The sequence below is a fragment of the Ixodes scapularis genome, unplaced genomic scaffold (assembly GCF_016920785.2).
Source record: "Ixodes scapularis isolate PalLabHiFi unplaced genomic scaffold, ASM1692078v2 PGA_scaffold3__209_contigs__length_174095766, whole genome shotgun sequence".
Taxonomy (NCBI): Eukaryota; Metazoa; Arthropoda; class Arachnida; order Ixodida; family Ixodidae; genus Ixodes; species Ixodes scapularis.
Window position 1 is genome coordinate 114,649,774 of NW_024609868.1, and position 15,127 is coordinate 114,664,900.

A 15,127-nucleotide genomic window follows, 5' to 3' on the forward strand; every position below is an offset into this window, starting at 1 on the left:
CCAAGATGTGCTCAAGCGAGTGAAGAATATGTGCGTTCCCCCTTCCGTTAAAACGTTCTTTTTTAAACTGCATTCCAATACACTGCCCGTTAAGGTGTGGCTTGAAGGAAAGGGTATTGATGTTCCGTGGTCGGTAGACTGTATTTTATGTAAGAAACCTGAGACCATCGAGCACGTTTTCATTTTTTGCTGGGATGCGGTATTTTTTTGGGATGTGCTCCAGCGCACGTTGAAGAAACAACTGTGCATTAGCCAATCAGTTATACGTTTCTTGAATGTGAGTAACGATGATGGCATACCCTTTGATATGATTATGTTGTTGGGTTTGTGCAGTATTTGGAGGTCGCGCATGGCGGTCCGTCATGCCGACCCTAGTGTGAAAGAAGTGCATCATTATTTTTTCAGCCTTGTTAAGCAAGTGGAAAGTGTTTTTTCAAACCGTAAAACGAAACCCGAGTGGCTAGAAATTTGTAAACCGCTCCTCGAAATGCGAGGATTTTAATGTACCCTGCAATAAGTCTTGCAGAGTATTTTTTTAAAGTGACATGACCGTTTTTGCATTCCTCCTGCAATAAAGAAATAAAACACCGGCGTGGTCTAGTGGCTAGGATACCTGGCTCTCACCCAGGAGGCCCGGGTTCGATTCCCGGCGTCAGAAGGATTGGGTCTCATGGTGTAACGGTTATCACTCTGGACTCTGAATCCAGCGATCCGAGTTCAAATCTCGGTGAGACCTTTCTCTTTTTCGATCCCCTTGCAGCTGGAGTATCGCCAGAGAAAAAGCACATACTTTTCAGCACTCTCCGTTCCGGCGTAGTCTAGTGGCTATGATACCTGGCTCTCACCCAAGAGGCCCGGGTTCGATTCCCGGCGTCGGAAGGATTGGGTCTCATGGTGTAACGGTTATCACTCTGGACTCTGAATCCAGCGATCCGAGTTCAAATCTCGGTGAGACCTTTCTCTTTTTGAATCCCTTTGCAGCTAGAGTATCGCCAGAGAAAAAGCACATACTTTTCAGCACTCGCCGTTCCGGCGTGGACTAGTGGTTGATTCTGTTTCCGGCACTCGTATCGAGCGGACGCAGGGTCATGAGCTCCCAAGGAGCGGCGATAGCGGCCGTCGCCGGCCGTGGTATCTCGGCTGAACCATCCCCGGATCCTTATCGAGTAGTACTGGGGTGCTATGTTGCGCTTTTTGGACTTCCAGGAGACTAGGGAGAGGGAAGTGACGTCAACGACTAGAGCAAACGCAGATTGGATGTTGACAGAAGGAAACGAAATCAACACCCAATCTGTGTTTGCTGTGTCGTTGACGTCACTTCCCTCTCCCTAGTCTCCTGGGAGTCCAAAAAGCGCAACATAGCACCCCTGCCCCCCCCCCCCCCCCCCCTGCCATCAGGAGATATGTTTTTGAACTCGGTGATTCTTCACGCCGACATTACGGGACGCCCTTACAAGATTGAAGATTTCAAGGGCGAACTGCAACGCTTGGGCGCCCTTCCTGCCCTAAAAGTGGGAGGGGCGTACCAAATTAATCATGTCTGGCTCTTCACTTTCCAGTCGCCGGACGTCCCGCGGAAGTTGCTTGAAGCCCGGGAGCTACAAGTGAAGAGCAAGAAGTGCCTCGTCGTAGATCCCAACGACGGTGAGGTACGCCTAAAGCTTCATTGGCTCCCCTTTCACGTGAGCGACGACTTGGTTCGACGAGCGCTCGAGCCGTACGGCAAGGTGAGCGAAGTTACCCGCGACACGTGGAGAGCGGATGGTTTTGCGGGCGTTCAATTCACAACGCGGTTCGTGAAGATGACGCTCAAGAATGGCGTTACCAAGGGCACTCTTCCGCACCAGCTGCGTGTGCAGGAAGGTAATGTGCTCGTGTTGGGTTCCCGACAGGGTCCCTCCTATGCCTTCGTTGCAAGAGGACGGGTCATATCCACAGGGACTGTCGTATTCCTCGATGCGATGAGTGCAACCGCGTCGGACACGAGAAAGAGAACTGCGCGCGCACTCACGCAGCGGTGACAGAAGTTGCCGTAGCGGGGATGTCGACGAACACGCCATGGACGAAGAAGAGGCTCAGGCAGCCGCGGCGAGCACCACGCCGGGAGGCCCGCTGCAGTGGTTTCGATGCCGTCTGAAATAACAGTGAAGAATGCACCGAAAAAAAAAAAAAAGGGGGGGGGGGGGGGGTGACCCAAGCCGCACGATGGAGGAGCCCCCGCTCAAGGCCTCAAGGTACCGTGCAGCATCTAGCAGACCAGACAACTCAACAGCGAGCCTGAAGGAGACACGGACCCGGGCAATGCAGGCACTCTAACCGACGGCGAGTCGGAGATGAGTGACTCTGAGGATGCCGTTTTCAAGCAACCACCGGACGTTCGCTCCGCAGAGGCTTCCGCCGCAGTGCGAACAGAGTTGAAGTGGCGCACGGGAATAACACGGAGAGAGCGATTCAACCCCAAGCCGCGAATGCCTGCGGAAGAGCGCCGGCGGGCTGCACCCCCGTAGGTAGGTCCCCTCGGCTTTCGCTCTTCGGTACCTGTCCTTTTCTGGCAGACGCGCAACTTGCAGCCATTGTCCGCGACTGCCAGCAGTTGGTGCTTATGGTTGGCACTCTGGACTCCGAATGCAGCGATCGGAGTTCAAATCTCGGTGAGAGCTGATTTTTTACTCCTTCTTTACTTGGAGTACCGCGTTAAAAAAAAAAAAAAAAAAAAGTGCGTTAAAGTTGTTTTGCGCGTTCTGTGCTCTGTGCAGTAAAGAAGAAAAAAAAAAAAGTGCTTCGAACTTGCTGCTATTGCGTTCACGAGTGCACGGGTGGTCGAAGTTAGAATGCACCGACGGGGCTATTTTTGTGTGTGTGTTTGCTATAAATGTATATTTTCGAGGAATTTAGCAGCATATCATTAGCTATTAGCCAAAGTGCACTTGCTCCCATAGCTTGACCGCATTTCCTCAGTTGTCCGGGATTACAGGATTTAACGATAAATTAATATGTCACTTAAATGCAGCGGAGATTAAAGGTTTATATAATGAGTGTGACTATTAACTCAAATTCAAAGCAGAATGGTAATGCAATGAACAGAAACATCTTGTGGCTTGAAGATTTCATCTTAAGTTAGCAGTTATTTTTATTTGTACCCAAACTGCTCTTGCATCGGGTATCTCAGTTGATGTCAGCCAGGACTTTTGTCAAGAACAGCTTACAGTATACAAAGAATTCCGATTAATATTACACTCGTGACCGAGGTCTTGCAAAACCAATGGAAAAACGTTAATGGAAAGAAGTTCATACAGTCTTCCGAACCACACACCATAAAGTGGTGATACCTGAAAATGTCATGAAGATCACAATTGAGGAGTTTCAGCGACGGTGTCACCGCCCTGGCGGCCGGTCGCCGAAAGAAAACGAGGGGGATAGGTTCGCTCAGTGGGTTCGCTGGGCGTTGGCTTTGTGTAAATGCGTTGGCCGCGAACTTAGGCTTATAAACTTCGACAGCAAGAATATTACGCGGCTCTAGCGTTCCGGTACGAGCAACAGAGATGACACGAACTGCTACGACTAGCTACGACCACCCGCCGCGGCGATGCAGGCATCGAAGGAGCGCAACCTGTGTACTACGCAGTCAGTCACCGTCGCCCGACGCAGGTCGTTTGGCATTCGGGGCTTTCCGCCCCGGGTTCTTCGCTTGCACTTGGAACCGAGTGTTTTTTCCTGTGCTTGTGTATGTGCTCAGTGGTTGGATATGGACCTCATAGAGCAGTTCTTCAGACTCAACAGCGACTCAAAGTTGACGGCGGAGGGGCTTGCAGCAACGCTTTCGGTTGGTGCATGGGTGCGACGACTACACGGATAAATTTTAAGATTGCTGCCAGCAAGGTGGGCCATAGTCGCGTTATGTTGACATGATTTTGAGCGTAAGTACTCCGTGCAAAGGCGAATCTATCGCGTTCTTAATCCACATTTGTTTTTGTTGTTTTTAGCACGCCACGCACGACCGATTGAAAATGCTTCTGTACCTATCACGGAGTCTTCGGCCTTACATTACGGAACTCCCAATAAAAAGTCATATCCGTTCAGCGAGAAAACTTCCCTTTCGAGTGACATTCTTTGATTGATAATTTCGCCCGTGCTTAAGTGCTTTAATCAACACGATCGATTAAGTTTGCTTCCCTATTTAGGACATTTTTGTGCCACATGCGGCACTAATGCTTGGCACGATGTATGCCACTGGTGGTATTGTGAATTGGTTTACTTCCAAAGCTAACAGTGTGACAGGTGGGACCATACAATTTGCTAAAAATGCGATGTGGGAATGTCGTTGCATAACTAGCGTTTTACGTTTAAGATTCGTAAGAAACATGCTCATGTGATGATGCATGTCTACAGCATAAGCTCTGCAGATCCAGAATGGATGTGCTATAGGCTACAGGCTCAAGACTTTTAATGGACCAAATTGGTGATTACACGGCAATAAATATTGTGGTGGAAAACTGCCCATTGACTCGGTGAGTTTTGATCGTGACCATTGGTGTGCTGTTGGCAAATTAGGTAATGGCACACCTTCTCCCTGACCATCTGGCTTCAAGGGACAATGCATCTAGATGTGCTTAAATATCTTTATTTCAAGGATCAGTGGACCCCTCTGCATCATTACAGGAAGGCACTCTCAAGCCACAACTAACAGCAGTGAATATACAATGCATAATAGGCACCAGTGTCCAGGCATATAGTCCGCAGAAGCCATTTTGAGCCTAAAATTGTTTTTGTTTTGTTTAGATAGTTTGCATTTGGTGTATAATTCGCAGGGCCCGATTTCCGCACCCAGTGCATAGTTCGCCAAGCTGGTGCGTTGCGTCTTCGTGCTTTTTTTTCCTGTGTGGCATTTTCTTGAGAAGTTCTTTGGCGAACGCTATTGAGCCTGAAGAACAGCTCTTGAAGCCCATATCTAGCCACTGAGCACACACAAGCACAGAAAATAACACTCGGTGCCCAGGACAAACGAAGCACCTGGGTGGAAAGCCCTGAATGCCAAACGAGCAGCGTCGGGTGACGGCGACTGACTGCGTTGCGCCCCTTCGATGCCTGCATCGCTGCGGTGGGTGGTCGTAGCTAGTCGTAGCAAGATGATCTTCACTTCAAGCAAGAAATCTTGCCATACCATAGTCAAGATATGTGTGCAAATGTTCGACGACGTGGGCTCTCTCACGTTGGTGCAGTTGTCATCAAGAAAGGTACATATCAACAATGTTGCGTGTTTGAGGCTGAAACTATGACGCATACTTATCTAAACCTAAATTTATCGGTCTGCGGCTGCAAACATTTTCGTTGACGTTGCTTAGATGATGTAACCATTTAGGCCTCGAATTAAATGGTGTTGCGAACTCTTGGGTTGTGCATGAAAACCTATGTGCCGTAATAAAACACATTTTGAAAAGGACACATGTCTTCTGCCTGATACATATCTTCCGATTTACAATTCAGAAGCAAACAGAAAATCAACTGCATACATCTACCACTTAGCATAAGCACCTTTTGCAATTCATTCTTGAGCACACTCAAATATCAGCTTAGGTTGCTCTTGTTTTAGAAGCTTTGCCCTGTTCTGTATAAAGAAAACAGTTAAAAAAGCTTTACCTTCGTTATCCTCCTCGCATTTAATACAGACTTGTTTGTCAGCCAATCACACACAGCACATATCACCGTGGCACATATAACTCGAATGACCGATGAGACTATTGCTATTACAATAAAGCTTTCCACAAGAGCCAAATCGAGGCTTGTAGGGATGCAAAAGCACATCGAAATGAGATTGGCGCTTCCGGGGCTTGTTTACATTATGCGCAAAAACGGGATGATCGGCAACCAGCTGATCGCAATATAACACCAAGGATACCGATATTTCGATACATAGAACGCAGGATAAAGACCTCAATCGTCCCTTGTATGCTGTAGTTGTCATACTTTCCATCCAACCACTTTTTAGCACCATTAACTAGAGCAACCGAAGAGTTCGCAACACCTTTTAATGCGAGGCCTGAATGGTCACATCATTTAAGCAACGTCAACGAAAATGTTTGTAGCCGCAGACCGATAAGTTTAGTTTTAGATAAAGTACGGCGTCATAGTTTCAACGCCCGAACATTGTTGATATGTACCTTTCTTTGGACCCGCATACATTCGGTTCAACTTGATGACAGCTGCACCAGCGTGAAAGCTCACGTCGAACACTTGCACACATTTCTTGACTATGGCAAGATTTCTTGCCTTCGACTGGCTTGAACACTTCATCTGTAGCATCACGGTAGGTCTTGGTTGAAATGATGATCGTCTCGCACACGACAAGAAACAGAGAACGACACGCTTTGTTTTATTTATACGCTACGGGTCTACGGGCGTCGCAAATCTATCCCCCTTTTGTCCGCCATGTTGGATCGATCGGAGCGCCCCCTATATTCGCTGAAACTCCTCAATAAGAAACCCTTCCTGCCAGTACAATACTGTCGTCCTCACAGCAAATATTTTTAAGAGCAAGCTCCTCGATGTCGCTCATATCTGGGCTAGATTCGTCAGAGGAGGAGCTGCCTTAAGTCACGAATACTGAACACCACTCGTTCAGTCGACAATGATGTCCCGTTCCCAGGCTTGTTTCGACATGTTCAACGTGCTTGCTAGATCGCCCTTCCCTTTGCTCCATATAGGTTCGAGTGGACTGAACTCCCAGTGATACGGGGGCAGTCGCAGAACTTTATGGCCGTAGCTAGACGCCAGAGTGTCGATCTGGTACACAATACCTGGTGTGCTAACCGAGCTTCTTCTGAAGTTGAAGCAGCTCAGCCCTAAACATTTCGGCAAACCATGGAAGCGTGTGCGCTGTTGGTTTCACTGCTTTCTGTGAATGCTGATCGCTTATTAGTTCCAAGCTGAGACTTTATTTTTGTTGTTTTTTTTTGTTTGTTTGTTTGCATTTTATTAATCAGTAAACAAATGTTTCCTTGAAACAACTCACTGAAAGATGCGGTGACTGGCTCCCAGAGTTGCTTCAGCCAAGCGCCTGGTTAATCGCCGGGTCGACCGGTCGACGAGAAACGTCCGCGATTGAGACCCGTAATATATGATAAGACGGTTACACTTCAGCGCCCCGAAAATTAGTTAGACACCTGTCGTGGACTACGAACGTTTATGTATTTTTTCGGACCCAAATTTGTCCGCTAAACTTATGGTGCGCTTCTCGTAGAGAGTATTTGAATTTGTATTCAATATTTAGCTAAAATTGGTTGAGGGATTTCAGTTTTATTTTGAGAGGAAATCGTGATCAGGCGAATTGCTTTGCAACAGATGCGATGTGGGAGATGGCAAACATTACCCCAAAAGAACAAAAAAAAACTTACTTGCTCCTCGGGCTAACGTACAAGTGCTAGCCAACAACTCGCATTTCCCCAGCATGGAAGCGTCGGTATCGGCAAGCTTTATTAGCCAAAACAAGTGTGCGGCGTCACGCAACAGAACAGTGCGCGCTGTGCCGTCCTACCACTTTGGTGACGGCAAAACTAAATTTTCTACAGGATCCTCCAGAGATCTAATAAAACGAGAATCGGAGACGCTGAGAACAGACGTGACGCACACTGCTCAAACTGTCATGTCAAACTCTTTTTTTTTTTTTTCGTTTATGAAGTTTGCATAAACAAAGTGACTCGGCTGTATTGGAATAAGAATCTACAAAAACTTCATGCACCTTTACAAACATGAATAAACTGTTATCAATCGGCCTGAAAGCGAGCGACGATAACCATATTCGCTACGTGCGTAGTCTGCTAGAATCATATTCGCTACGTCAGAGGACTGCGGCCGCCAGGTGGCGCCACCGAAAGGTCTCATCGCCCGCTGTGATGCGTGTAGGGATTTTGGAAAGTACAAAGTAATATCACTGAATCCTGGGAAAGTAATGCCAAGCTCCCTGCGGTTCATGGAATGAGCAGTTTCTCCTTGACCTATCCCTTCTTGATGCGCCAATCCGGTATCTCCAATACCCCCGATAACGATATGATGCATGCGCAAAGGCGGCGGCGGAGTATCGGGTAGCGTTATCGGAGTCATAGGAACCATCTAATAAAACTATCTACACACATTTCTTGAATACCGAGATTTTATCCACACACCGACGAAACAAGCGCACATCTGCGCATCGCTGTCACATGCAGCGTTGGTGCTTGGCGGATTTGAAAAATAAATTTATTCTTTGAATATGCAAGAACAATAATAACATTGTAAGAGATCTGTGGAGATAAGCATGGTTGATAAATGCATTTCATGCACAGTGCCAAAGACTCTTATATTGGCGAGGAACGCCTTCAGTGCGATATGATGCTCTATAACAATCTTGGCGCGACTGGTTCAGAACGACCCTTTCGAAGCTTGGAAGACTCGAAAGGACCGAAATGGCAATTGCCATTATGAGAGATGCGATCAGCCGATCACCTTCCGAGGTTTAGTCGTCTGTATGTTAGTATCAATTTGTGTCCGGCTAGCAGGCAGGGAAGGCAATGGCGCACTACTTTCCCATGGTTCAGTGACGTAGTCTTAAGTACAGTCCACTCTATTCACGCATGGTGTTTTCTTCAAGTACCACCAAGCATTATTCTGGGAACGCGCGAGACACGTTATACGAGTGAGTGCTCCGGCGCCATTCGCTTCCAAGGGCAACTCATTTCAGTGCTGCGCGATTTGCTTCCTAGGGCTGCACAAGCCATGGTTCTATCTCGAGTGTCGACGAATTTGAAAGACAAACATATGAGGTGGCTTTAACTTTTTCTAGAAGGTCGAACTAGACATGAAGGGCAGCCTCAGCCCAACGCTCATCCACCCATCAATACAACCTGGCATTGTGCTGTTGTATCGGTTTTCATGGCTTTTTATGATCCATGGTCTCATGCTCAAAAAGAATATTCGAGCCAGACGAAATGCATACACGCGAAGTTAGATTCTGGCAATGTTGGTCTTGAGGGATCGAATTTTTTCGAATACAAATATTTTACAACTTATTTGAATTTAGCGTGGATACTGAAGGCATCACGACTGAAAACCCTTTTTAGACAACATACCTGCGTAAAGGACCAATTTCATTAAATTACAATATTTCACATACATGAATTATGAAAACGCACTGTATAGAGTGTCGTGTTGCGGAGTTGCCACTCCGGAGTTGGAATGATTCTGCACTTACGGGACCCCGGAATGGAATGGGGAGTATAATGGCGGCAGCGATGGGGGAAATGGAATGGGAATGGAATTAAATGCCTTTTACCCGCAATGGAGTGGGAATGGAATGGGCTCGGTTCTTATGCGAGCTGTGTCAATTTTCATTTCGGGCCAATGTGCTGATGGCGCAATAGACCCTTTCCGAAATTCAGTGCCATCTGGTGGTTCGTAAAACAGTTAAGGTTTTGCCATATCAATGGCGGAAATGAACTTGTGTCGGCACCGTCACTTTTGCAAGTCAACGGCACGCGAGGAATTGTTCAGTGTGAGTTCTTCCTCGACCACTTTCAATTCGATGGTGACCAAGAACCCGCATTCAGAACAAAGCTCCAACCCACTCAGATGCCTCAAGAAAATTCTATACGCCAAAGAGCTTTAAAGCCGATTGTGTGCTGCCCACAGATTGACTGAATCTGAATTATTAGAAATAAACGCTTACGTAGCTCTTGTGTGCCATTCCTACGTCGCGTCGCACTGACCCCCAAATGCACAGGCCTCGCAAGATCCGCTTTGGAGCATCTTCAACGTCTTCCTTTATCAGTCACTAGAAGGCCGCCATTGGTATGGCACAGATGCCGTTCCACAGATGATGATAGTGATCAAAGTTGCCAGACTGAGTTTCGGAAAGGGTCTATTCGCAGCATCATTGCACTGCATGTGACTGACGGCTTGATTGTCTCACTAGCTTGCGCTCCTTCGATGATGAAAATGGCGTGCCCTCCATGAATCAACCAACACTGAATAGTTGTAGACGAATAAGGCGTCGTTTCTGGCGCCGCGAGACGCGACAATGCGAATGTTATAATCGTACGCGATTAGCAGGTAGATTTTAACCATAATGTCGAGAAAACCGGAGCAAAATTGTTATTTTTCACTGAACCGGAACAAAACTGCAACCCAAATCATACATTTAATATTGAACCTGAACCGGAACTGAACCGTAATCTCATGTGGCGGTTACCGTGTCATTGGTAACGGGTTGGCGTAATAAAATGTGAGCCGCGCCATCTTTGCCAGTGGCGACGAGTAGAAAAATATTCGCGACGGTGGCGTCAACGGCTCAGTTTTGATTAAACGAACAGCAGCCACGACATGGAGACAACTCCATAATAATGAAACAAATATATTTTACGTCTGTGTGCAGCATGAATGGCGTCGGCCAGTCGGTGTGGAAGCGTGCACTTCAATAATTTGTTTCACGTTATGATGAACCGCAAAAGACGCTACGAGACACCGGAGCCAATTCACAGCTGGAGGGTGTCACGTGCCCTCCTGGTTGGGCGGAACGACACGGGAACTGCGAAGACACGAGACAAGCTACGGTCTATGGATTGGCTAATGTAACTCGCAGTATCCACCGCGGTAGTACGTCGCAAGTTGAAACTGCGAGAGGCTAAATATATCTTCTTAGTGTGTGCGAGTATGTGTGTGTGTGTGAGTGGGTGCGTTTTCTTTTTTGCTGCAAAGCAATATTCAAGTAAGAGGAAACCCGAGAAAGTAAACGTAAACTTCAACATAAAAAAAAAAGTTGACGGCTGTCGGTACGTTTCTTGTTAAGTGGCAAAAACCGCGACGAGCGCTACACTGCGGCGCCAGGATGTCAGTCGCCCAGAGCTCTGGACGCGGCTTGAAGAACGTTGTGTACGAATTTTCTAGAAACAGCAGTCGCCCGTTGACTTTTTTGTGTCTTTTGTTTTAATTGTTTTAAACAGGCCTTCGCTGTCTTCCTCCTCTTCAACTCAGTCGTACGAGCAAGTCATTCAAGCGTGCGGTGTGGGTATAGTTTGTTCGTTTCGATTTGAAGGAACATCGTACCGGCGTGCGGACGTTATCAGTACTGCGTGGTGTCAGTAAAGACCCCCGACTAGCAGTCCTACTGCACTGTCTAATATTCTCATCTACAGTGGGCAACGATGTCGCCATACTCTGGCAGACTAAATTCCTGCTGTCTAAACGACTAATTTGTTTTTGTGGGTAGTTTGCAAGTACTACCTAGTGCTACCGTCCCAGTGTCACTGTGCATGCTGGCTGATGGACTTTACACCCGAGTACTGTAGTTTGACAGTTTCCAAGCGCTTGTATAACCATCTTTCATTTTTATAGAACGGTGTTTGTGTTAAAAATTCAAGATCACAAAACAAAATTAAGCATATATATTTATTTGTTGTCCTTGTTTCGCAGCACGGCTTGTGATGACCCAATATTTTTAATGCAGATGACGATGTGTGAACTCACCTTTTCTTCTAGCCGGCAGCTGTGGACTTAATTTTCTAAGAACCGGTTTGAACTGGTTCGCGCTTAGTGGAACGGTAACCGAACCGTTATTTCACATGCATCGCTGAACCAGATCCGAACCGGAACAAAATGCAAAGCTACTGAACCCGAACCCGAACCGAACCGCAATGATGGCCAGTTCCACTCCCTACTTTTAACCAGCCGATCTTCTAGTTTGTGTGGAACACAAATGAAGATGTGGACTGAATATGTTAACGCGAGAATCGTACAGCCAACGTAAACATTTTACATTTTAAGACATGTTCCATAATATGGTGCTGCAGTCCCTTGTGCTGGAGCCGTATACCGATTCCACTTTGTCAGCGGATTTCTGTTCTTGCCGCAATGCTTGGAGATTTGGGGCTGCTATATGCGCGGCGTCGCTTCTAACAGCGCATTAGTGGTGCTGTCGTGCAAGTGTTCGAAGCAGAGAGCAGGATGGCTTCTTGCGCCACGCACGAGCTAGATAGTTTTAAGGCCTTATCAAACAAACAACCTGCTAATCATGTATCTGTGCCGGGTGAACGGGCCGTTGGCGAAGAACGTGTGTGGTTTTGGTTATTGGCGTCTGTTGCGACTCGCCTGCCTTTACGTTTGATCGCCCAATCGATGCCTGAAGTAGCACCCCACTCTAAAAAAAAAAAGGCTATATTCTTACACCCCTTGTCGCATATTATACACCCCAAAACTTCAGTTCGACGAACAGAGCACTGACGTTGAACCGACGGTACCAACTTTTACGAGTGGCTTGGTAGACGGGTTGTATACAACTTATTAAAATTGCAGATGTATGTGTGACAGTCTGCGAAAAAAATAATCGAGGTTTTCTTTGCTCAGTGCTTTTTTTTTTCTTTAGTCTTTGGTACATACTTTAGCTGTTTAGTATGTTATATTGCACGTCTCAATGTTTCATAACGTCAGCAGCTTTATGCTGCTTTTTTTCAGGAACAGAATGTGGCTGTCCATGGCCATTTCATCGTGTTTAGGAATTAGAGAACTAGAATAGAGGGTTCGGTCACTCCAGGAGTGGGATGGGTTCAGTGTCTCCGTTCCGAGGAGTTGAAAGGAATGGCAGGGAGCTCCAATTCCCCGGAATGAAATTGGAATTGAATGGATTCCAAGCATCCCCTGATCCGTCTGCTGACCTACTCACCCCTCTCCAGCTGGGTTGCCGTTGGGGCTACGACGTCGCTTAGGCCTAACCGGCCGGGCTACTCGACGGATCGCCGTCGGTCCTCCGCCGCTGGCTTCACGATGCACGCTCACCGTCACCACATCGTATGGTGCCTGGTTTCCGCAGGCGATATCGCTCCCAACCCGGGTCCGCAGCAAACTACTTGCGCCTGTTGCACGAAGCGAGTACGTCCCGTACTCGCTTCGTGCAACAGGCGCAAGTAGTTTGCTGCTTGCGCCTGTTGCACGAAGCGTTCACAGAAGCGTTCACAGAGAGCGGCCTGATTGTCCCAATCAGGCCCGCTCTCTGTTGTGGCACTTGTGAGGGGTGGTTCCACCGCGGTTGCGTCCATATGTCGCTGGGACGATCCTGCAGCGATCCGTGGGTGTGCATGGTGTGTTCGCTGCCGCACTTCTCGGACGATTATTTCGACGTCCCTAGCAAAGCTCCGTGCCCCCTTTTACCGTCGCCAACGCCCGACATCGAGGACGGCCGTCGGGTTGATGCCGAAAACCAAACCCATCCTTCTGGTGTCAACAAGGGGTTGACGCTATGGTACACTAACTGCCGTAGTGTCAAAAATAAGATTTTCGACCTCCAAGCCACTGTCGCGTCACTCGCACGTCCTGCCGTCATCCTCCTAACCGAAACCTGGCTCGATCCCGGGTTCCACGACAGCGAGCTCTTCGATCCCTCTCACACGGTGTTCCGGAAGGACAGACACGGGAGGGGTGGCGGTGTCCTCATCGCAACACCATCCAGTCTCTGCGTTAATCGCAGGGAGGATCTTGAGTCCTCAGACCTCGAAGCTGTCTTCGTGGAGGTGTTCCTCCAGCGTGGGACTGCTCTGCTTGCTTGTGTGTACTGCCCACCCAACCGCCGCGAAGAATCTTACTCACTCTTGGGCGCCTCGCTCTCTTGCGTGAGATTTGAGTGCTACAAGGATGTCGTCCTCCTTGGCGACTTCAACTCCCATATTGACTGGTGGAGCCGCCAAGAACCTTATCCCAGCGACCACACCGATGATATTCTCCTTAACATCACATCTGCTGTGGACCTCCAACAAGTGTGCCGCGCTCTGCAACCTATTAAGCCCAGCTAGCGCAGGGCTGTGCCTCATCATTTCTCGATCTAGTTTTTACCACAGACATCACTCGGATGCTTTCCTGTGACCTGTATCCTGGCCTGTCCGGAAGCGACCACCAAGCAATAGAGGTTGAGTATGCCACTTGTCTCTCTCGGAAAGGCCGGTTCGCGCGGACTCTGTGGAACTTTTATCAGACCGACCATGCCCATATGGCTAAGTTAGCACATCTTGCACCCTGGTGTCTTACCGTGGGAGACGATTGCGCTGACAACTACGAACTCTGGTGTGACTTTGTTGGCGCCATCCAGAAAGAATGCGTACCATGCTCGCGTAGCTCCACGCGAAGGAAGAGGTCCCCTTGGATCACCCCCGAAATCAGGAAAATGGCTGGCCGGAAACGAGCCCTCTTCAAAAGTGCCGCTCGTACACAGTGCCAGATTTTACTTCAGAGGGCTAAGGACTTGCAGCGCTCAACCAAGTCTGCCATCTCTCGTGCTCACAGTGCTTACGCCCACACCATCTCTATGAAGGCAAAGAAGGACCCTAAGCTGTTCTGGCAGTATTTCAATGGGCTGCAGTCTAGCCGACAGCGTCCCTGTTTCTCCAGAGACCATCACCCCATCACGTCCCCCATGGACATAGCATAACTCTTCGCTTCACAGTTCTCCTCTGCTTTCAGCCACAACTCCTCTACTCCAGATCCCGACCTTCTTGTGCAGACTATTGAAGCTTCCACCTCCCAACCTGTAACCTGCCTTCCATATTTGTGCTTGTCTCTCGACGACCTGCATGAAGCTGCCCGACTGATCCCGCCCTCCCACTGTGCTGGGCCTGACCTGCTCACCCCTACTTTCATCAAGTCCCTATTCCCTTACCTATCTTTCTCCTTGCTCTCACTTTTCCAATCCTTTCTCGACCACTCCTACGCGCCCTCCGCCTGGAAGAAGGCCCTTGTGACACCAGTTCCCAAGGGTAAAGGGAAACCTCTCAACGACCCTTCCAGCTACAGGCTCATCTCTATTACTTCTATCCTCTGCCGCACTTTTGAACGCACCATCAACCAGCACCTTCTTCGCTTTCTAGACAACAACGGCCTTCTTTCTGCCACCCAGCATGGTTTTAGGCCCAATCGAAGCTGTGAGTCAGCTCTCGCTACTATTGTTCACCACATAAGCAATAATCTAGATAACCGTTCTCCAATTGATGTCATTCAACTAGACCTGTGCAATGCCTTTGACTCCCTCGACCACTCTATCCTCCTCCAGAAAGTTGCACAATCTGGTGTTCGTGGCCCCCTGCTGCTCTGGCCGAGCCGCTTTCTTATCGGTCGCTCC

The 15,127-nt window shown here is 48.3% G+C and overlaps 4 non-coding genes and 1 pseudogene across 4 annotated transcripts; all 5 read left to right on the forward strand.

The window, feature by feature from the left end:
* Nucleotides 1-586: 586 nt before the first annotated feature.
* Trnae-cuc lies at nt 587-658 on the forward strand. The gene has a single exon. It is a non-coding gene; the product is annotated as a tRNA-Glu (tRNA).
* A 6-nt stretch (nt 659-664) lies between these two features.
* Trnaq-cug lies at nt 665-736 on the forward strand. Its single transcript has one exon. It is a non-coding gene; the product is annotated as a tRNA-Gln (tRNA).
* A 71-nt stretch (nt 737-807) lies between these two features.
* Trnae-cuc lies at nt 808-879 on the forward strand. Its single transcript has one exon. It is a non-coding gene; the product is annotated as a tRNA-Glu (tRNA).
* Nucleotides 880-885: 6 nt separating this feature from the next.
* Trnaq-uug lies at nt 886-957 on the forward strand. Its single transcript has one exon. It is a non-coding gene; the product is annotated as a tRNA-Gln (tRNA).
* Nucleotides 958-12,786: 11,829 nt separating this feature from the next.
* On the forward strand, nt 12,787-14,966 carry LOC115321140 (annotated as a pseudogene).
* The last annotated feature ends 161 nt before the right edge of the window (nt 14,967-15,127 follow it).